The sequence below is a fragment of the Mus musculus genome, chromosome 9, assembly GCF_000001635.26.
Source record: "Mus musculus strain C57BL/6J chromosome 9, GRCm38.p6 C57BL/6J".
Classification (NCBI taxonomy): domain Eukaryota; kingdom Metazoa; phylum Chordata; class Mammalia; order Rodentia; family Muridae; genus Mus; species Mus musculus.
The window spans coordinates 56,650,929-56,674,380 of NC_000075.6; the positions used below are offsets into that span (position 1 = coordinate 56,650,929).

Here is a 23,452-nt window from a genome sequence, read left to right on the forward strand (position 1 = left end):
TGGAGGAGAGGCTTGGGGGAACAAAAACGGTAACATAGCAAGGAAGAACTGAAGGACATGGGGTGGGTGGATACAGAGGAAGCTGGGGGACCGGCAGTTGCTAACTGCTTGGCCTGCTGATGCCGAGAGCATGGGTGGAAAAGACTCCAGGGGAGAGGTCAGGAACCAAGGCAACCAGGAGGTTGTGTGGTCCTCCGAGTAGCTCCCAACACTGCTCATGGAGGTGTGAATAGGGAGGGCAAGAGAGAGGCATTCACTCTTCACCCCAACCCTGTCATGGCTCACACAGGAAGCGATGGGAGAGCAGAACAGGACGGAATGGAAGGCTTAGTTGCAGCCCTGCCCAGCCACCAGGTGAGCCCGTCTTCTCATGGGAAACTACAGAGGTGAGGGTATGCATATGGACCTACATTATACCCGGTGGGAGAGGGGCTTGCAAACTGTAAAGTGGTGTGCAGATGCAGCAAGGGGGCCATGCCTTCCCTGTAGCTCTGCTGTTGAAGCGCCAGGAGGCCAATTTGCTGACTCCAGAGTGGTGTGTAAACAGGTGCGCAGCATGTACACCTCTGTGTGTGTGTGTGTGTGTGTGTGTGTGTGTGTGTGTGTGTGTTTAAGATCAAAGGCTTTTGGAGACTATGCCGTGGAGCCTAAAAGTGAGGGGGGATTTCAAGATAATCTTAAGAGCAAAAAAAAAATTATTATTATGTGTCAAAAGGAATAGGGAGGCTTAAATGGCTCCCAGGTGGGACACAGAATAAAAGAGTCCTTGCTGTTATTTTTTGATTGTCTCCATGCTGGGAAGACTGGCAGAGGGTCGCCATGGCAACTCTGGGCATCCAGCAGGGGGCAACCTGGACCCTGCAGGTTCTGTCAGGGCTGAGCAGTGAGTCATCCTACTGGAGCTCAGAGGCCAGATCTGGATCCAGTCCGGGCAAAATCCTTGTCCTGAATTCCAGTTCCCTCCTGTTCTGGAAGTCAGTTGAAGGGTGAGAAAAGGACAGACAGAAGTTGTCTAGGGAGAGGCCAGGTCAAAGATGAGGTAGTCTCAGGATGAGGAGACAGTAAAAGTAGTCTGAAGGGTTGTCATAGGAGAGAGGCCATGTGTGGACGGCATAGAGGATGGGATGAGAATGAGGGAGGGGAGGTGATGGGCAGGCTGGAGTGTACAGGTTTGATTCTGCTGGCTGTCCTCAGCCACCCCTGAGCCTGTGCTGAGCCAGTGTTTCCTGGGCTGGATCTAGTGTATTTAGCCGCAAAGGTGGCTTCAGAGGTCTGGATCAGACATAGAGAAGCACAGAGAAAGAATACCTTCAGTGAATAGACAGCTATGGTGGATTCACCCACGCATGTACATTCATACACAAAAGCAATGTTCCTTTTGCGTGTGCAAGTGCATGCACGTATGTGTACAGATGGGGGCCTGAGGTTGATGTCCACGGTCTTCCTTGATTTCTCTCTGTCTTATTTGAGGCAAAGAGTCTCTCAGTTGAATCCAGAGGTTGCCCATATGTCTGGTTATCTAGCTTGCTCTGAGTCCAACTAAGCCTTCTGCATCCTGGGCAGGGATTATGGCCTTCTCATGGTTTCTGAGGACCTGGACTCTTTCCCTCACCCTCACATGGCAAAAATTTCAGCCATAGAGCTATCTCCCCACCCCAACAGAGGCCACATTTATGGAACAGACGGGAAGAAGAGTGAACGCTCTGTTTATAGAAATGTGACTGCAAGCTCTGCCCCTGGCACTTGTGCATCCCAGGGCGTGACACTCAATCAGCGTGCTCTGTGTGAGTGACTGAATGACAGAAGCTGAATGAGCAGTGCTCAGAAAGCCGCATGGGAGCCTAGGAGCCAGTTAACACCTTCCCTCTGCTAATTTGCAGGCTGGTATTGAGAGAGCTAAACAAGCTAATGAAACCCAACTGATCTAAAAATGGCAGGTGCTGGAGTTGCTGAGAGGCTAACGGGGTCTGATGGTTGCATGGCCTGGGCCGTGCCCAGAACTATGAGCAAGCCAGAACTAGAAAACATGGCCCAGCTCTTTCTGAAGGTCAAATTATGAGACCTCAAATGTGTATGAAGCAGTGGTTGGTGCTGGCACCATCTTGACTCAGAATTACTTTCGTTCATGGTTGGTGTACTGGCTAGTTTTGTGCCAACTTGACACAGCTGGAGTTATCACAGAGAAAGGAGCTTCAGTTGAGGAAATGCCTCCATGAGATCCAACTGTAAGGCATTTTCTCAATTAGTGATCAAGGGGGAAAGGCTCCTTGTGGGTGGGACCATCCCTGGGCTGGTAGTCTTGGGTTCTATAAGAGAGTAGGCTGAGCAAGCCAGAGGAAGCAAGCCAGTAAGGAACATCCCTCCACGGCCTCTGCATCAGCTCCTGCTTCCTGACCTGCCTGAGTTCCAGTCCTGACTTCTTTCAGTGATGAACAGCAATGTGGAAATGTAAGCCGAATATAGAAACCCTGACTAAGACAGTTGGCATTAACAGGCAAGAACCCTGATGCTTGAGCCATCTCTCACTCAAGAGTCTTGAAATCACTCTAGGCAAACAGTTTCAAATAATGAGCAACCACACCCAAGCTTCAGGTTGCTCGATCAGCAGAACTCCCCCAAGTGAAAGAAGAGGTGGTTCCAGTCTGGCCAGTGCCATGCTGAGCCCTTTTACCTGATGAACTGGCCACTTCTGTCAAGTCTGTGTCCAGGGAGAGGGGCCTGATGTTTTTAGGTCTTGAAGTCGTTGGATTTCTGGATGGATCCTCAGGGATTCTGGGCTGAGGTAGAGCAAGAGATGCCTCAGGACACTTCTTAGATTCTGGAGAAGTCAGGGAAAGCCAGAGCGGGAAAGCCAGAATCCATTTCTCCTTCATGCCAGATCCCAGAGGGAGGCTCACGTGACTCCTGAAAGGCAGGCACAGATAGACCAGGGAGTCAACCAGCATGAGAGTAGGGTGTGACTCATTGACTTCAGGCATACCTTTTGCCTTCTCTGAATTAAGGACTGAATTATGGGACAGAAGCATCCCTCTCAGGGCCACTGTGGGGATCAAATAGGAAAGCAGACACAAAGTGCTTCATCAACGCAAAGTGCCAGAAGGAGTTAGTACTTCTGCTGCTGAGAGGAACTCATTAGGTAGAAGGGGGTCTCATTCTAGCATCCCCAGAGACTCAGGAGCCTCTCTGGGCTTCCAGAACTATACCGAAAGACAGTGGCTGACAGCTATTCCGTCTTCTCAAACAAACCCACCATCTATTGCCTGTGGCTGCGGCTGGAGGAGACACGTGGTGTGTGGTGTGGTGTGTGTGTGTGTGTGTGTGTGTGTGTGTGTGTGTGTGTGTGTGTATGTAGAACAAGTAAATCATTTCCCCCATGTCAACATATCCTCTGGGTGATGTCTGCCTCTCATCTGCCACAGATCCTCAGCCTTCTGTCCTTCCACGACTGTGCCTGCAGGGCAGAGTGGGGTCTAGCATACAGGGCCTGGCTTGTGGGGAAAGGTCAAAAGGAGGGAAGAGGAGTAAGGCCTTTCCTCCCACCGTGGTCTCCTCAGTTTGAAGAGAAGTGCCCTCAGAACACAAGGTCAGACATGGGGATGGGGACTGGGCCAGTCTTTGAATTGAGAGAGACAGAGACCTAAAGAGAAGGAGTTGCCCAAGGTCACACTCTCCCCTACACACCAGGACTTACTCAGTGATCTTAAACTCTAGAGCACACCCATGCCAGGGAGAGTGGCACCTTTTTTTGTGAATTGAGAGGCAGGTCCCCAGCCAAGTGGGATACCCAGACCCCCTAGGCCCTTGTGGTGTTGAATGGAACAGTTGTTGAATGGAATCGGATTTACCATTCGATTGCAGGAGCTGTAATTTGATCTGGGTCTTATGAAGTCCTTAATAGAGTTAAGGTATTACCAAGATCTGCTGGGCTTTTTTTTTTTTTTTTTCATTTGTTAAAAGAGGCTCTGGGCTGGAAAAGGGACTCAGCCGAGTGAAGCACCTGTCTGTTCTCTCTGCCCCAGCTGCCTTCATACCATACCCTGGGGAAGTTTCCATCTGTCTCCATTCCAAAGCTAAAGGTCTTTATCTCTGTGATAGGGATTGTCAGCGCTGGTAATTCATCTGAGGGACGTGGCCAGGAGAGAGAAGGGAGGTGGGTCCCCTTAGATTTGGGGGCCCAGGGGAGAGGCGCTCCTATTCATTAGGTACATTCTGTGTGTTCGCTTTAGCTGACTCAATGCTCATAGCATCCCTGTGTGGCAGGTGCCTGAGGCCATCAGGAAGGGGGATGTTTACCAGGTCTCTGGTGATTTTTTTTTTCCCTTTAAGCATGTGGTTAAGGGTTGTACTTCTTGTCCCCTTCGGAGGTACACGTGGCCCGTGACATGTTTTGAACAATGGAACTTCAGTGGAAGTTACATGAGTCACAAGACAAACTAGCCATGCTTCTCCCTGCTGCCATGGCAACTGTGGCTGTACGTGTTAAAATGGTGGCTATAGCCGTCAGCCGGGGAGTCCTGAGTGACAAGGAACTAGTCCATATAACAGGCTGAGGAAGGAGCTGGTGTTGTGGGAACTCTTAGGGGTTTAGTCAGCTAGTTTGACTGACACAATGTCATTGTGGTCCCCCACCCCTTTCCAGATGAAGACATGGAGGCTAAGGAAGGTTTAACAACATGCAGTGGGAGCCAGAGCGGGTACTCAGTAAAGGCAGGACTCATTCCCAATCCATATGAGGCCAGGAAAGGGCCCCTTCCAAGCTGGGCTCTCACAGCTGCCCCATGCAGGATATGGTCAGCGTCCCTAGGCAGTGAGGACAGGGACTGCCTTTCCTCCTCCTCCTCTACTCTTTGCTAAGCACTGTGCCCTGCAGCCTTCATGGTGGCTTGCTGGAGATGGTGAGGGAGGCCTGAAGGTCAGAGGTCAGAGGTCAGAGATTGGACACCCTGGAAGCGGGACTCCCTCTAGTAAGGTGACCTTGATAAGTTATAAATCTTTTCTGAGCCTCAGTCCTTTTAGGGGCCAAATACTGCCATTCCCTTTGGTTATCTCAGGAACTAAGTAGAGGTTTTAGAACCCAGTAGGACTCCACATCCAGGCTCTGCTGTTACTGGAGGCAGGACCAGGGGCTGTGGTGGCTCATTGCCCTACCTCTCTACCCCACAGCTTCATGGGAAGAAAGCCAGATGTCCCTCCCTTGGGCCCCCTTTCATTTCCTGGGCTCCTACCTGGCCCCAAGAGACAGAGCAGCAGTGTTTCATGACCTGCCTCATGTCTGGGGTAGTGCGATGGGTCAGAGCTAGCATTCTCCTCTACAGCAAGTTTCCAACCTGTTGGTCACCTGACTCTTCCCCTTGCCCAAGTAGTTCCTCCCCAGGACTTAGTCACCTTAGTCACATCCTTCCAGGATTGGGCCCATATCTCTAACTCACCTGTTGTCAGAGATGTGTCCTGAACTATTATGTTAAGGCACAATGGTAGAATGAACTCTGCTCAGGCCTCTCCCTAGGTGTATGGAGAGCCTCCTGGTTGGTGCTGTTAGCCCACTGTGGGAACTAAGGTTTCTACAGCAAGGCCTGCATGTTCTGCTTTTAGATGTTCCCTATGCCATTTCCACTGCCCTGAGCAACTGAGAGCAGAAAGGAGAGAGTACAGGTACAGGTAAGGGACAAGGCCATATGATTTAAGGAAAAAAAGTTACTCAAGGCCAGAACTAGTGATCGAAAGGGATCCTAGACCCAGCTTTGTCCCTGGGCTGAGTCCAGGGGAAGAGTAGCCCCTGGTCCATCCTCGACAGTCCCAGACAGCCAGCTGCCCCTTGGAGCTGTCAGCCCGACTCCGCCACACTCTCTCTTCGCCTTCTTCCACCCCCTTCCCCTGCCCTTTTTCCCTTCCTAAAAACACAGAGAATTGGGATTCAGAAGCCTACACTGCCTGCAGAACGTAGTTCAGTCTCCCAAAAGAGGAAATGCCAATGTGCGGGTTCTCATGGCAACTCCAGCTCCACCCCCTGCAGACGCCCAGCGCCCATATGGCGAGATTCGAGCAGGGCGCATTGACTCAGCCGGCCCCGGGTCTGGCTGGGGCTGCCATAAGGGGCATGTTGGATTTCTCGGCTGTCCTTTGGCAGCCCGTGGAGGGGCCAGCAGGATACACAGGAGCTGTCTGTGGGCAGCAGTGATCTGGTGCTTTCTGAGATGGGCCTTATCTGCCTCCTGCTCCTCTGCCCTTGCTGTATGATATAAACGCTGGGCTTGGGAGTTCCCTGCGAGGTATGGAAGGGCATGGGGAACAGAAGGGGAGCTAGGTGCTGGTTTTCTTGTCCTTGGCAATGGCACCAAGGCCTCCCTGCCAAGCAACGGTGAGGGGGCCAGAGCCCTGATCTCTAAGCCATGGAATGAAGAAGCAGCCCAGGCCTTGGCTGAGCTGCCCTAGGGCACCGCCCCTCCCTATTCACAAACTTCTCATGCCTACCAGGGCAGTGCCTGCCAGCCTGCCTTGTAGATAACCCTGCTTTTCCAGGCCAGCTGGCATTTCCATGATTAATGTAGTGGAAGCTGGTGCCAGGGTTGGGGGCTGCAGGGCTGGTGGTTAAAGAGCAAGTCTTCTATGGCTCAGCACCCATCCTGCATCCTTTGCTGGGGCCCTTTGGTACCAAGTAGAACGTAAGTAGTACTTGGGTTCCCAGTACTTCCCATCTCCTCCCCACTTGACCTCAGACATCAGCTAGCCCTGGGCCATCTCTTGGGTGAGCGCGGCAGGTGATGATGATGGTGATGGGGAAGAGGTGGGAGGAGGAAGAGGAGGAGCAAAGACTGATCAATTTCCTCCCATTGCACCCATGCTCTCTGGAGGCTATGAACCCCGATCTTTCTATGTGGGTTTTACTTTTAGCTTTCTTGTTTCTAACCCTTCCAGCAGACATTTATATGCATGTCAGAGCCAGAGAACCCACAGGTGGTGGGCCAGACCCGTCAGGAACACATAAATGGGGCACAGTGTGTAGAAGCGACACAAGATCACACAGCAAGTCCAGGTCTAGCAGGACTACAAAGCAAAAGCTGTTGTCTCCCTGCCTAGCCCTTCTCACAGTCCTCCCATTATGTCTCTGCTGAAGGAGGGATGGATGGGTAGATGGGGGCAGGGAGCAGGGACTGTGGAACAGATGGGCTTGGAGGCTCCATGGGGAGGGGAGGCTGATGGAGGGGGAGGAGCCCGGGAGAACCTGGAACTCTTACAAAGTTGCGAGTTAAAACATTCTTCACACTCCCGCCTCCTTCACTGTTCTGATGAACCAAGACGTGACAAAAATGTGTCAGATTTTTTAAAAAACCACACACATACACAAATGCCAGGCCTGTATCTACCGCCCGCCCAAGCTTGGCCCATCTGCTTCCTGGGGGTGGAAGGGAAAGGGCCTTAGGAGTCACACCTCACTCTGGTCACCTCTGCTCTAGCACACAAATGGCCCAGGCCATGGTAGAAGGTCTTAAGGGGAAGGCCCTGCTCTGCTCTACAGCCCATACCTCAGCTGGGCTCACCCTGGTGTCCCTCCCTCTGATACTCTCCATCTTCACTCCGAGATGGGTGGAGCCTCCCTCTCACCTGCTGCAGCTGGGGCCCAGCACTTGTGGAGTTCTCTCTCAATGTACAGCTCCAGAAACTGAGGCCCAAAGAGTCGGTTCACTCAACCAACACCAGCTGAGCATGAATTTGCTCTTCACTCAGGTCCATCAGGCAAAGGGGACTCAGTGCTGGCCAGAAACACAGGCACGCTCCCTGGCAGAACAAGATCATGTAGATAGACTGGGGCCCCTGAGGAAGAAGACAGATGGGCTGGCAGCAGGGCCTGGAGAGACACCCAGCTGGGCCTTACTTCCCTGCGACCATCAGTGGGCTTTATCACAGAGCTCAGCACCCTGGGACATGGGTCTCTTTAGTAGCTACTCTAGGTTGGGTTGATGTCATGGGATCACATGTGACCATGAACACACAGACAGAGGACAGAAGAGATTCCTCAAGGATGTAGGCTTGAGCACGGGGCAGGGCAGGGACTAGAGTCTGCCGGGCCTGGTGGATCCCTGAGAGGACAGTTGAGATTGCCAGGCATGCGTATGGGCTTGCTGTGGTCAGATGTGCAGAGGAGAAGCATCACTTCTCAGAGCTGTTCATGCTTCACCCTCCTTTCCCTCCCCTCTCCCTCTCCCTCACTCTGGAGGCCAGCCTGGCCCAGGTCTCAGGTCAAGGAGACTCCTTCTTAAGATTCTGGTTCAAATGCCTTAACGATACCTTTTCTGAAATATGTGCTTGAACTTGTTGAGACAAGCAAGAGTCCCAGCATAGACCTTTCCCACCTGAGGGCCCCCAGGCAGGGCTCCTCGGAGGCCCCCATCAGAGTGGCCACTCTGTCCCTTCCCCTTGTCACTTTGATATCAAAATCATATGACCAGACACCATCCTAGGTGTGGACACAGAGGTTCAGAGAGGAGAAGGAGTTTGTCACACGGAACACAGCAGTTGATAGGTTGGGGGTCAGTTCAGAATGGTGCCACCCCTGTCTCTGTTCAGAGGCTCTAGGGTCCTGATGCTGAGTAATGGGTAGGCTAGACAGGGTAGGCTGTAGCGTGGAGTGCCGGGCCAATGGAAAAAGCTGGCTGTGGCTGGGAGATTTCTAATGGAAGCCTCTTGGATCAGTTACTGGATATCCAGGCAGCTTGACCTTGAAAGCTGGTGGCTGGGAGAGGCTGTGGGCAGCCTAGCACAGATGCCCAGCCTCCTCCAGAGGAAGTCTGGGAGCTGGAGGCAGCTTGGTGGGTGGAAGGCAAAGGGGGCCTGGCAACCTGGCCAAAGAGGGGGCTAGGGGTGGTGGGGAAGGAATGTTCTATGGGATTAGCAGCCCCCTCTCCACCTCAACTGGGGGTATTCAGGAGCAAGCTCTTTTCTGAGGAGCAAGAGGGCACAGTTACATCTCCTGGACCTCAGCCTCCCCATTGCAACATGGGATTCCTGTGTCAGCTCCATTTGAGGCTGAGAGACAAGCCCTGGGGGATGTTCTGCAGAGTCCCATGGCCTCGGGGCCCAGGAGCAATCCACTGCCTCTGATTCCCCAGTGGGCCTGTGTGATAACATCGACACCCAGATTTCCAAGGCACCCTGAGGTACTGGGGTGAAGTCTCACCTGAACCCCACCCTCCCCACAGGACTGTGAGTCCCCAGCAATATCCCTTGCTCTCCCAGGGATCCATGCTAATGTCTGCTGTGGCTGGAAGTGCTCACAGAGGGCTTTCTCCTCAGTTGTCAAGTGGGAATGGAAGGAGAGGAGGAAGAGGCTCCACCGCTTCACTCCTCTCTCCCTCAACATTCTCCCTTCCTACTCATTTGAAATCCATTTGAGTTAATGGATTAATTAAGTGATTTAATATATGCACAGTGTTAGAACAGTGCTTGACACGGTAAAAACTGAGCCCTGGCAGTCGATGATACTATGGTGGCAACACTTCTCCTTCATGTACTAGTGCCATAGATTGGGAAAACTCTAGCAGTCATATACTACTTAGTATGAATTAGTTCTGAAAAACAGCTTGTTTTCCAGCTCGCCTTCATCTGAGGCTAGCCAGTTTTGCTCTAAGAGCCATTTTGGAGTTAATTGCATGGAAGGCAAACTAAGCAAGCCAAAGGCCTCTGAGTACCCAGTCTACAGTGACATCTCTAGCCTAGGTGGAGGGGAGTGAGGGGCCTTCAGGGACTACATGTACCCTCAGTTCTCCAGGGGCAGGGCTTGGGAGTTAGCATGAACAAATGTAGGGAAGTCACCTCCTGATGCACAGGTGCTCCCAGGGCAGGCAGAGGGAGTGGGGAGAGGCTCTGGGGCCACTGGAATCTGCTCCCCGAGGTGCTGGGCATTGCGGGAGATAGGGTAGGCAAGGGCAATCATGCACAGACAGGGAGGAAACAGAAGCCTTCAGCTGGCATCCAGGAAGTGAGATGGGCAGGGGGTGAGGGAATGACTTGGGGCGGGGTTAAACAGGTCTGGGTGTAAAGCTGAGAAGGGCCTTTAGGGCGTGCCAGGCTGTAGGGGTTGGCCTAACCACCAAGATGGCTAGTACAGAGAAAGCAGAGCCACAGCGGAGAGGCCAGCAAGCCTCTGGGTTGACAAGGTTTCAGGAGAGCGGCAGGATGAAATTCAAGCGTGAGAATCTGTGGTCAGACCTAAAGAAGTTCTTGGACATTCGGAAACTGATGGAATGTGGGAAGCCTGGGGTCTAGAAGAGAAACACTGGCTTCTCTTAGCCCAAAGCAGCAATGTAGGGCCTCCTTGGGCAGGAGTGTAGCTAGAGATGGTCCCCTACTGACTGTAGAGGTGCCACACACACTCCAAGGCAAGACACACTTTGGGGCTCAGATTTGGTTCATGAAACAGGGATAATAGTGCCTACTGTGCCATCTGAGGCTCCAAATATGATCCAGTTTGGTCACTGTCCAGTTCCCTGGCTGGGCTACCATATGGAACAGTAATGTCCTCAATACAACATACAAGGAACACACCAGCCTCTGCCTTCACAGACCCTGGGTTCTTTGTCTGGCCCATGGCTGCATGATGGGAGGGTCAAGAGGTCCTTCCATGGCAGACAGGCCAGTTCTACCCCTGCCTTTCTGAGCATTTCCTGCTTTTGACAATGGCGCAGCCACTGCCCACTACCCTGCATGGCCTGAGCTGAGGGATGGCGGTGGGCCAAGCAGGACTGGATGACAGACACATTCACACCTTTCACTAGCCTGAAGGTTCCCGAGGCTCACAGTGCTTATGATGAATAAGGTCACAGCAGTAGGGGGACACCATGACCCTGCAACTCCCATTCCCCCCTCAGCTGTACCTGCCAGGTTCAATCCAGCTTCTGTCCAGGGAGCCTCTGAGAACAAGGTACGATCTGACTGGTTGGTCTGCAGGGAGTAAGTCAAGGGATTTCCTCTGTGGGTCATCAGGCAAGATGGATGGAGCTGGCTGGGGGCCTCAGGGACAAGAGGGCAGGAAACCGAGTCTTCACAGCAACAGCTGCTTGGCAACTGGGCTCCTATGCCCCAGTCCAGGGTGTCTACTCTTAAGTGGTGGTGAATGAGAGGCCTGCCTGCCTCTCCGTGGTCTATAACTAACTGTTCCAGTCCGGCAGAGTCTGTGCTCCCTCCTCCAGACTGTAAAACGGGTTTGAAGCCAGCAAACCCTCTCTTGGGTACGTACATGTGACCTCAGTATCACATGAGTGGACACACACCCTGGGCTGGGAGAAGGCAGGTGCCACCCAGGGCTCTGGGTACAGACAAACCGAGGCAGGCAGCCATGATGTCACCACACTCCGAAGGGAATAGCTAGCTTCTGAAGAAAGCTGAGGGGTGTTCCTGGGGGGTCACCTCAAAACCCAAAAGACATTTTGAGGGATCTGTCTCACCTCCATCAACCCCAGGCTAAGGCTTTCCTTGGTGGCACCTGGAAGGCCCTCTCCCCCCCATTTATAGTTCACTTAAACCAAATGCAACATTCTTTCATTCAACAGGCAGCACAGATGACACCCTTGATCATGTCCTGGCAGAAGGAATAAGAGATTGGCTGGGTCCCCTGAGGGCTGTGCCAGGGCGAGGGGTGGGGGTGGGGAGGCTTCCAGTTGAGAACTCCCCCTGGATGCGGTCTCCCAGCTAAGCAGGCTGGGCTAGCCAACCCCCCCTCATCCCCACCCCCTAGCACACCATGGCTCCTAGCTGAGCCAAATCTCCACCCCAAGCTCCCTTCTGAAACAGCAGTGGCTTCTTGGCCTCCTACTAGAGCCCCTTCCCTGAGGCATCTTAGCCAGCCTCCACTCTACGACCAACACTCAGTCCTCCTCTCTGCTTTGGGTGTTGCTACATGGCTCTGGGGCCATAGATTTAGGCTCACTGGAGATAGTCACCAACCCTTGTCTTTCAGACCCCAGAGGCTGAAGTGGGAAGTTCTTGAAGGGTGAGAGAGCATCTGCCACCCTCTGTGCTGTATGTAGAGTGACAAAAGTGACCCACTAGTGCTGGGCCCTGGTTAGAGGAAATTCTTAGGCCCCCATCATAGGGTCAACCTTGGCCTTGGGTTGCAGCCAGGCTCTGCAGCACTGAGCATCTGCTGGGAGGGTGGGGGAGGCTGAGGAGCCCTTTCTGGAAGAACAAACCAGATCTATCCCCACCTACTCTCCAACCTGGGTGTGTAGTGTGTGTGTGTGTGTGTGTGCGCGTGCGTGCGTGTGTGTATGCGTGCCTGCAGCCCCAGCAGTCAGAGCAGGGAGGGAGGAGCTTGTTGAAAGCCCTGGGAAATGAAAGAGAAATCCTTCCAAATCCCCGGCTGCCCTCACTAATAGCTGAAATATGCTCTCGACAACAGGTGAAAGGCTCTGGATTCCCCTGCAGGGACTCCAGGCTGAGAGAAGGGGTTGAGACTTTTGGCTGGTCAGGGGTTTGTGGCCCATGAGACCTGCTAGCTTTCCTCATGTCTCCTTCTAGGCAGTGCCTCATAGGTTCTTGTACAGCTGCTCGGGGAGGCATCTCGGAGATGGCTGGGCAAAGTCTTGTCAGCCTAAGCTATCCCCCCAAGACACATGTCTTTCCACAGTGCCAGCCACTGAGAAGTCCCCAGCAAGTTGATTAGGACTGTCTCCAGGACTTCAGAGGGCCTTGTGAGGCACCAGGGAGAGCCAGGCCCAGGCGCAGCAGTCCCTGTCGCCTCTGGATATGGAGGGAGAGACGGAGGTATCCCTGTAGAGCCGGCTGTTGGCCATGTCTGGGTTCTCGTGTCCACACATGGCCACAGACCACTGCTCTGGGAACTCATGCTGCACCCTATCTGAGTATGCATGACCATGGACTTGCATGCAGTGAGCCTGTATGTGCACCTGCCTGGGCTCTGTGAGCACGGGCAGGGCATGCTTGCTGCTTTTGTGGCCACTCTGGGCCCCATGGGTGTGAGGGAAAGATTTAGAAGATCAGCCACTGGGTGTCCAAGCCAAAGCCTTAGAAACTGCTGGGAGACAAGACCCCAGAGGAAGGCCTCACTCCTTATTCAAGCTCAAGGCCAGGGTAGTGTCTTTCTGTGACCCTGCATCAACCCTTCTCCCCGGGGGCCTGTCCACCATAAGTCCCTACATGGCATGTAGCCCAATTTTATGCTAAAGCCTGAGAGCTGGAGCCCTGCCCCTGGCCAAGGACTTTAACCTGCCACAGAAGGATTGAAGTGCTCGGAACTTGCTGCCTAGGCGGGACTCCAGCGTACTTGGCCTTTGTCTTCATTTGCCCATTACGGCAGGTGTTGTGAGCTGAAGGGCTCTCACAGCTGTGGAGGCAGCCATGATCCCAGCTGTCCTCCAAGCCCTGCTCATGGCATCCGGCTCCTAAGCCCAAAGCAGTCTCAGTTTGTCTTCACACATTCCTCTTATGGTGGCTCAGTTCCTAGGCCAGGGAACTGTCCACCCATGGGTGCTGACCTACCCATGCAGAGAAGGAGAAAGGCAAAGCTATACCACTCCTGGCTTGCCTACAGTGGGTACCAGGCCTGCTCAGAGTTCTCTTGCACAGATTGTCCCCTCTTTCTGGGGTGCTTGCCTTTCCCAACAGTCTGAACACAAATGCTTTTCCTTAAGTCCAATTCCAATGTTGCTGGGCAGCCTTCTTCCTCCAATCTACCTATCCCTTATCAGCACTACCTAGCCTCCACTGGGCCGATTCCTCTGCATTTGGTCAGCCCTGTTCAAGCTTTTGTCCCCAGTAGGCTATGGGCTCCCTGAGGACATGGCAGAAGGCCTTAGTACCCAGCACCCATCAAGTGTTGGTTAAGGAACGAAAGATGTGGACATAGGGCATCCTGACTAAGTCCCAGCTCTGCACTGGGACCTCAGTTGCACAGTATCCTCTGAGTCCTTCAAGTTATACGCCCGCCCCCCCTCCCATTCAGCAGACATCACAAACCTGGGGCATCTGAGGTATGATAAAGGCCTTGTTCCCAGAGTGTACAGCATCCTGGGGTGTGGGCACACTGGATAGTGTGGAGTTCTGTTGTTACCATCCTGGTGGCTGACTGAGGACTGAGTGAGCACCTGCTTTAGGTCTGCTTCAGTGTTGGGAGCTGGGGTGCAACCTCTCACCCCTGGAGCTCCACACGTACAAACAGATATTCCTATATAAATGGATTTGGGACAGAGGCAGGCAGAGGCTCATGAGAGATCTTGGGACCCACATGGCCTGCTTCCTGCGGCCATGTCTTAGCTCTGCGATCCCCAGCAGCAGGTATGACTTGGCACCTCAGTTTCCCCATCTGTAAATCAGGCACGGTGAGTGGGGGGATCAAACGCTTGCAAAACAATTCTAACGAAGCCTGACACACAAAACACAGCTGGGCCTGAAGGCAGCTCAGCCAGTGAAGGGTTTTCCTTGTAAGCACAAGGCTCGAGTTGGGTCAATAGAATCCATTAAAAAGGAAGCTGGGCACCACGGTGGCTCTCTCTTGGAATCCTAAGTGCTGGGGATGCAGAGACAGGCAGATCCTTCTCAGCTCAGTGGCTGGCCAGACTAGCCCACTTGGGAGCTTCAGGACTGTGAGAGATTGTCCCAAAAAAGTAGGTAGAACTGTGGAACAGTACCTAATGCTGTTTTCTGGATTTCACATGCATGTAGATATGTACATGTCTCTACATACATGTACATACGTGTGTCTCTACATGCAGAGAGGGGGGGAGGGGAGGGAGAGGGGAGGGAGGAAGGAGAGAGATCTGCACTGCTATTTTGTTTTAATACTGGGTGTCAAGCTCTGGATAGGCTACAGACAGTGGCAAGCAAGAGGCGAAGGTGGACTGCTGTGTGAGCAACTCAACTTGTCTGCCTTGGCTCCCTCTGCTCATGGGTCTGAAGGCTCTGTCACCTGGATAGTGGTGCACGGAGGCAAACAGTACCATGATGGGAGGCTGCTGACCAAGCACCCTCTGTGTAGGAAAAAGAGCAGAAACCTAAGGTGGATGACCAGGAAGCTGCAGGTCTGGGCGCAAGCATGCCCACAGGGAACCATGCCTGCCTTTCTGAGGAAAGGATGCAAAAAGCCTAAGTAAAGCCAGCTCACAGGAAGGGAGGCCATCTTCCCTGTGCTAAGGACAGAGGCTGAGTCGACATTCTGTCACCTCCGGCAATCCAAGAGGCCCTTGATGGAGTCTTCTGGGGCTACAGGGACCGTATGCAGAACAGCCAGGACCTGCTCAGAACTGTGGACACTGCTTTTTAGGCCAAGCCATCCAGGAAGAGGGAGGGTAGGCTGAGTATTTGTTCCAGGAATGGGCAGGACAGTGGGTGCTCGGGTAAGCCGTGCTAAGGGGCCACCCGTGTCTGTTGGAAGACAGAGTGGAGAAGAGGGTTTGACTTTTTTCAGATCAGCACCCCCCCAACTTCTCCTCCCCGCTCCAGCCCTCTGTTAGTGTGCCACTGTGACATTAACAGCTGACATTCATAAGCTCCAGCTCTTCTTCTCATCTGCCAGACCAGGCTCAGCCAGGAAGAATCGCTAATTACAGCCATGGCGAAGAAATATCAATGAGAGCGGCAACACCCTGGTACCTGCCTGTTTGAGATGAAGAGATGGATGTGGCCATCTCTCCAGGACACGGTGAGTGGGAGGAGGGAGGAGTGGGGAAGAGAGCATCCTTTAATGTGGGTCATGTATTTCCAAGGCAAGGTCTTTTCTACCAAGGGCCCAGAACTGGGTCTGCCCCAGCCCCCATTTATCAGAACGTCAGGCCTGTCTCTGCCTGACTAGGACTCAGTAATACCTTCTACCATATGGGTAAAATAATTCTAGTCCTGCCTGGAAGGTGTAAAGGAAGAAGCGAATGTAGGAGGCTTATGGACTAGGACTACAGGAGTTGAAGCAAAGGTGCCAAGGCCATCAACAAAGGGACAGGCATGTTCCAATTTAATGAACTCTCGGAAGAAAATACCATTAACATCCTCAATCAAGTACTAAACTGTGATCACAATTAAATAGACACTGACGAGACCCACAACAGCGGGATTCTGCGACCCCTGAGCCAGGGAGGTGTGAGAGCTTTGGAGACTTCCAGGCCATACACAAATCCTGACCAGACTCAACGACAGGCCAGCCCTTGCCTTGAGGGAACCTGAGAATGCCACGTGGAGAGTCAGAAAAACGGGCTCACTGAGTAGCTTCCGAGATGACTGAAAGCAAGCATAGGAAATATACTTGCTGGATAGTCACATATGAACCAGCATGATCAGGGTTACATACTCTGTCATACATGCACATGTACAGATAAGAAAGAGGCAAATGCACAGATACGCACACCCAAAAACATACCCCAAACACAGGGACACACACATATATGAAATGGTTAGATGTCTAACACACACACACACACACACACACACATGCACACACAGAGCATTTGAAGTTCCAAGCTGGGCTCTCACTGGCCCTTGAGGCTCTCCCTGCTTAGAAGGAAATAGGAAGCCCTATGCTGCCTCTGGGTGCACATGGCCTCTTTAGCCCTGGCCAAGCCAAGCAGCAGTGACTAGGCAGGCTGGAGGTGAAGCCCAGCGTGGCCTGAATATTTCACAGGAGATTTTGCTTCACAGAAAATCCCCTTTTCGCCTCTGTGCATGTCAGGGTATAATTACCCATTAAGTGGCAGAGCAGAAACCTGGGTGTCGGCACTGCCCCTGGCTCTGCAGAGCCCTGGGAGCTACTGGCCAGGCCTGTCCCGGCTCTCATCCAGCAGAGAGGAGAATGCTGTGTGTCATCTTGGAACACGGAGTATCCTGGTTTAGAGGCGCCTCAGTCCTGGCTTCTCAGATTGCCAGCTGCCAAGTGAGAAAGGAATGAAACTAACCATTGACCTTCCCTTTCTCTCCAGTCATTATCTATTCCCTGGAACCGTGACAGGGGATATAGAGTGAGACAGAAGGCACTGGAGGAAGGGAGACACTGAGGCTGGGCCTGGTGACCCTGATCCTGCCCTCAGAAACTCGCTTCTTCCCTTCCCAAGCCCTAGAAAATGTTCCTAGAGATGAAGTTCAGCCCAGTGGATTCCCCCACTAGAATACCCTCTAGGACCACCGAAGTCCACAGCCCTCTCCATCACTGCTTGTAATCAAGACCTGACCCAGTGGGGTGACAGTGCCCAAGAGCCTATATCCAATGCATCCAAACTAAACATGGTCCAGAACCAGCAAGCCCACCGTTCAGAACAGACCCAGGAGACTCAAAACAATGCTGAGCACACATGTTCATGACAGCACTATCTATCCACAACAGCTTTCACATAAAGGTTGCTCAAATGTCCTCGAATGATCAGATAAACAAATGTGGCACATGTAGTGAACTATTATGCAGCCGTGATAATGAACGGGACAGTGGGACACAGCCCAGCCTAGAGGAACATGAAACAGTGATGGTGAGGGCCAGGGGTTCCTGTGACTCCTGCTTGTAGCCAGAGTGGGTCAGTGGTTACCAGGGCTGAGCCTAGGGGAGAATGGGGAGGTGCTGCTCATAGGTGCAGGGTGATTAAAAACACACTGGAATTAGATAGTGACCATGATTTCAGAATCTTGTGCATATCCTAAAAACTATTTCAAAATGGCAGCTTTTATGGTATATGAATTATATCCCACTTAAAAAAAATAAACGTTGCTTAAAATAGAACAAAACAAACCCACGCGGCCTCTAATGCTTTGCCTCTTGCTTACATGTTTGTCTCCTCTGGAAGCGGAGCCCGAGGCCCAGCCATGTTCCTGAAGTTGCCCGCCCAGGTCAGGCATTGGGCTGGAACAGTGACCACACCAGGACACATTCATGTAACCTTCAGGCTGGCCCCAGTCCACAGATATGACCCATGAGGCTCATGGGTGTTTAGCTCATACCCTAAAATCAGGTGACAGTCTGGAGGCAACACTAGGAAGAAAAGCCAGGCCTTGTGTGACCCAGGTTGTCACAGTGTTGACAGAGGGTCAGCTCTGCCACTGTTTCCTGCCCTGTGGCCCTCCAGATTCCCAGAGCATCAGCATCAAGTTGGCTTGCTAACCTGACTCCTTTTCCTTTTAAAGGTGAGAGCCACCCAGTCCCATCTGCCCTTCCATTGGTACAGACTCCCTTTGAACTCTTGCTCAGCTCTGCTGTCTGGTATCAGGCATTTCCTCCCTCCCTGGAAGTCTCTATCCTTCCTGAACTTGAGTGCACCTGGCTATGGGCTGACCCAGGACCTGCCAGGTCTCCAGCTGGAAGCAAGGTGGCTGGTGACTCAGGGCCTGGTTACCATCAAGGAGTACCAGGCCCTGGGAGGGGGCAGGTGCGGGGAATGGGGTGCTGGCAGAGAGGTTGCTTTCAGTCTCAGGGTCCCAGCAAGACTAAGCCAGAGTGTAACACAATAACAACAGTTCTGTGTCTGTAACTTTTACATATATGATGGCCACCTATAGAGACAGATCTGTCATGAACAGAGAGGTAAGGGGAGGCAAGAAGTCACTCCTTCTGTCCCCTTCCCAGAGCAAACTGTCAATAGCAAAAGGGTAAGACAATTGTACTCCTGGGGCTATCTTAGCCGCCTGCTTCAGTGAACCCTGATCCTGTGTATACCTTGAAACTTCAACCTGACTCTGGTGGTAAACGGACCTTAACCCTCCAGGCAGGGTAGGTGGACTGGCTCTCAGAGAACTGGAGGAGATTCCAGATGGCTCCCTCTCTCTCCTCCTCCTCTGCAGGGTTGGATGACAGATCTGAACTGTGGGTGTTGGAGACGGGTCTCAGCTGAATGATGGCTGACAGCTGGGACCAGGGTGGATCACGAGTGGCTGATGCTCTGACCTTCCGGAGACCAGACACACACCAGGCATCCTGGTACTGCCTGTAGCAAGTGCCTAATAGATGCCAGCTCCCTCGCTGAGCCCCACCCTTCCCCCCACCTTCCCTCCTGCGGTGGTCCAATCACCTTCCTCTCCTGATAGAGCCAGGGGAGGCTATGAACTGCCAGCTGCACTCCCCAGCCTTTCTTAACCCAGATACACCTCCCCAGGCGCCACTCAGTACCCTCTGCCGGCTGCCAGCTAACCCCTCAGAGGTGTTAACTGATAATGAAGACGTTAGCTGTAAGCTGAAGTGAGGTTCCCTGCCAGGAGTATTTTGGTCTTTCCGGGTTGGTTTTGGAAATGGGAAAACCTTCCCAACCCAGCCAAATGGTAGACAGGGATGCGGGCGATGGGGGGTGTAGGGGACAGTTGGTGCTGGAGCCTTCCACCTCTCTGAGAGGAACAGAATATAGGCCTCCTAGTTTTAGAAGCACCCCAAGAAGGTGAGCCTACTAGCTGAGGTATGAAGCATCTTTGAGCCTCAGTTTCCTTGTGTGCAGATGAAGAAATAGCATAGCAGCCTCACAAAATTGTGTTGCCAAATGACCTCAGTGAAGCTAAGGGTGTGTGCTGGGCACAAAGGAGCAAGCGTGTTGGCCCTGACCCCCTTCTCCCTTTTCTGTCCTATCAGCCTCCCCAGCCCTTGCGCGTCACAGAGTCCCCATCAACCACTGAGTCTATTGTCCTAATTTCCAAAGGCTCTTCCCAGACAAAGTCAACAGGATGGTAGCGGGATGGATGCGAGGAAACTCCGCGGACATTTGGACATCAGCGGAGGCTGAGGATTGCAGCTCAGGAGGAAAGCGCTTTCCTCACTGACTGGCCTCCTGTTGTATGTCCCCCACATACTGAGCATGGTTTCCAGGAAGTGGAGAAATTTGGGGGAGTTGAGGGACCCTTGGGAGGTGCAGCCTTATTGGGTGGAGAATGGCACTGGGCAAGCTTTTAGGGTTGTAGCCTCATCCTACTTCCTCTCTCTGTTTCCTGTGAGTGATTGACCTGTGAGCTCTCATTTCCAGTTCCTGCTGCCATGCTGGGTCTGGGCCTATCTGTTGTCATGGTGTCCCAAGATTTTGGACTCTTCCTTGGGAACCATAAGCCCACATAAACCCCTCCTTCTGTGAGCTGTTTGTGGCCATGGTGTTTATCATAGCAACAGAGAGGTAATTAATACAGATCCCTACCACAAATCACACACTTGAGATGCACCAGGGGTTTAAATATAGTTAAAAATCTTATAAACAACTAGAAACCTATAGGGTGGTTAAAAACAAAAGAAAACAAAAGCAGAAACTTGGGGGAAAAGAGTGACCTGTTAGATTATAGGAAAACGTTGAACTTTTAAGGGATTAAAATAAACCATAAACTAAATAAAAAAGAAAGAATGTAAGAAACAATCCGTGAAAAACTATTTGCAACACAAACCTAAGAGTGGTGTTTTGTAACCTCTCACCCATCAGTAAGATGCAGTTTACTGCCTCAGCCTGTTCCCCAGCCACTGATGGGGTCTCCATGAGTCAGCCCATCTGGCCATGCTGGGAACACATCTCCCCTATGACCTCCAGGGAAACACAGCTGAGCATCCTTCGATCGTACCCTCAGGTCCCTTCTGCTCCTAGCCTCTAGCCAGCAGAGGTCTCGGGTGAGTCCTGGGTTTCTCATCTGTCTTTGCTCACTCCTGTTCAGCTCTCATTTAATCCAAGGCATTAAATCCGACCTTTAAGTAGAAGACCAGAAATCTGTCTCCAGCTCAAAACTGTCCCCAGAGCTACAGCCCCGTCCATACCTCTGCAATCCCACAGTTCCCATGGAGCTCTGTTGGTGTCCTACCCTTTACACACACATAGTCAGGACTGGAGCACAGGCGTATACCACTCAGGCCCCACAAGCAGAGAGGCCCTATGCTTGACTAAGGCTCCCCTGTCCTACATCACTAAGAAATTAAATAAAATTGCCCGAAGGGCCATTTATTTTCATTTTTGCTCAGGGACTCATACATAGTGCATCCCATTCTTCCCACAGCTGGATCCCTTCTCTACAGCTGCCCCCTTCCATTCTGGCTACACAATGAGCATCCCTAATCTCAAACTCCAAAACCCCAGACGTCTGAGCTGCTGGCATAACGCCACAAGTAGAGAAGTCAGTAGGGTGGACGTGGACCTGGAGATGTAGAGTACTTGTCTGGCTGCACAGAATCTTGAACTCAATCTCCAGCACCACACAAATTAGCAACAGAGGTATATGCCTGTGATCCTAGCACCTGGGAGTTGAAGACAGGAAGATCAAGTCCTGATATTATCCAGGCTATCAATGCCTCTCTCTCTCTCTCTCTCTCTCTCTCTCTCTCTCTCTCTCTCTCTCTCTCTCTCTCTCTCTCTCTGTGTCTTTAATTATTTCATGTGTAAGTGTTTTGTCTTTATGTATTTCTGTGCACATATGTATTTCTGTGTGCATGTGTGTGCAGTATCCTAGAGTCCAGAAGAGGGCATCAGCTCCTTCTTGAATTAGAGTTATAAATGGTTGTGAGCCACCATGTGGGTTCTGGGAATCAAACCCAGGTCCTCTGGAAGAGCAACCAGAGTGCTTAAGCAATGAGCCTCCTCTCTCCTGCCCCTGCTGCCGCTCCCCACCCCAGCACTCTTGTACATGTTATCTTTCATGTTCCCATCTGGTTTTCCTCCATGAAGGCATAAGCTCCACGGAGAAGGTGTTTGGGTCAGTTCAGTTCGCTGCCACGTTCCTAACTAAACCAGTGTTCAACATAAACAAGGCACCTGACAAATATCTACTGATAAATGAACATGGGGAGAGAGAAATGGACAGAAGGCCTGAGTGGAGCCAACTCACCAGCAGAGACCCAGAAATGGCCAATGGATACATGTATTGTATCATTAGCACCCAGAGAAACATAAAGTAGAATCATTTTCTCCTATTGGGTTGGCAGGAGTGTAAGCTGCTGCTAGTGGCAGTGTCTGGGAAAGACAGCCTTGTGCACGGTCTGTGGGAGTGTGAGGCAGCCTGACCTTCCCTAAGTGTATCTGGTTGTACAGAACAGATCAAATGTGCAAATATGCACATCCTCTGACTTGGGTAGAGCACTTCCAAAAACATCTTGAAGGTCTCACAGTGCAAATGTACACAGACGAACAAACCCAGAGGTTCCTTGAGTGAGGTGTATAAATAGCCAAATGCGGGAAACCACCTAAATGGCCCCGACAGGATTAATAATTGATGAAGAATTTACAGACCATCTACACAATGGATGTGAAGGGAAGAGTTGCATGGATAAACATGGGTGGTCCACATGTTTGGCAAAAAAACAAAACAAAACAAAACAAAACAAAACAAAACTGTAATGGAGTCACACACCTGGTATAGCCATGCATTTTGGTTTTAAGAATATGTTTGTAAGCACAAGGGGAAAGGTCCAGAAGGACAAATAATCAAATGCCTTAGCTGTGGACAGTTGGTCCCTGCGAGGAAGGGCTCCAATGCATGCTTTCAATTACAGGTAGGCAGCTGGGTAGGAGACAGACTACTTTAATGCTGGGAAGGTTCCTCCATCTAGGATAAGAGCATCCTGTGCCACCTCTGGGTAAAAGGATGCGGAATGCCCTTCCAAGGACCAGTAGCCCTACCCTGTCTCATCCCTGTGGCCTCTCTCCTCCATCTCACACCTCAGACACTCTGAGCTCTTTCTATTCCTGATTCCCTTCACAGCTCCACGCTCGTCTGTCTCACAGCTCTGTTCACAGGCACACAGGCCCAGCTCGCCTTGCCCCATGACCTCCTTGGCCTAGCTCTGCTGTTAAAAGCCAGAAAGAGACTTGCCTTTCTTTCTTTTCTTTTTGGTTTTTCAAGACATCTAGCTCTGCTGTTAAAAGCCAGAAAGAGACTTGCCTTTCTTTCTTTTCTTCTTGGCTTTTCGAGACAGGGTCTCTCTGTGTCGCCTTGGCTGTCCTGGAACTCTCTCTGTAGACCAGGCTGGCCTTAAACTCAGAGATCCGTGTGTCTCTACCTCCCAAGTGCTGGGATTAAAGGCATGTGCTACCGCTTCCCGGTCAAGAGTCCTGTTGCACTCTTCAGGACCAGGACTACAATCTGAGCCTCAGAGCTCTGCCATGGGGACAATTTGGGGGTCAGTGACTGTGACCTAAATAGGCCAACTGCCTCTAGTTGCAAGCTAGCCAGAGTAGGGAACAATGGTATAGATAGACCATACCTGGGACTGAGAAAACACTCCCATCAAGGAAGGAGCCCTTCTGAGAACTGGGAACTTCCAGGTAAGAGAGCTGTCAGGTGGCTGTGGTACCAAGCATTTGCAAGCCAGAGTGACAGCAGGAGATGTGCAGGAGCTGAGCCTCCAGTGGTAGGGTACTTGGCAGGTGTGCATGTCGTCTAGATCTGGAGAACCAAGCTGGGCCTCTCTGAACAAGCACTTGCTGCAGTGACATAGAGTCCTTGATTGGGAATCCTTCCACAGTATGGGTTCAGTCAGTGTGTGCTGTCTTGGTTAGGACCCTCAACCTCACACTAAGCCTTTATACCC

At 51.9% G+C, this 23,452-nt stretch overlaps 1 protein-coding gene and 1 long non-coding RNA gene across 12 annotated transcripts in view; one reads left to right on the forward strand and one right to left on the reverse strand.

Moving 5' to 3' along the window:
• Gm31642 lies at positions 1–23,372 on the forward strand. 2 transcript variants are annotated; one of them, XR_003948169.1, is made up of 4 exons: positions 1–354; positions 15,527–15,652; positions 18,760–18,895; positions 19,602–23,372. It is a non-coding gene; the product is annotated as a predicted gene, 31642 (long non-coding RNA). The 2 variants fall into 2 exon arrangements; XR_003948168.1 differs by lacking the exon at positions 1–354 and adding an exon at positions 14,028–14,289.
• Lingo1 (leucine rich repeat and Ig domain containing 1) overlaps positions 1–23,452 on the reverse strand; it is a 177,851-nt gene that overhangs the window by 32,469 nt on the left and 121,930 nt on the right. For all 10 annotated transcript variants that reach the window (XM_030244330.1, XM_030244329.1, NM_001361116.1 and 7 more), the window contains one exon: positions 2,672–2,904. The gene's annotated coding sequence lies outside the window, so the exon portion shown is untranslated. The remainder of the gene's footprint in view (positions 1–2,671; positions 2,905–23,452) is intronic.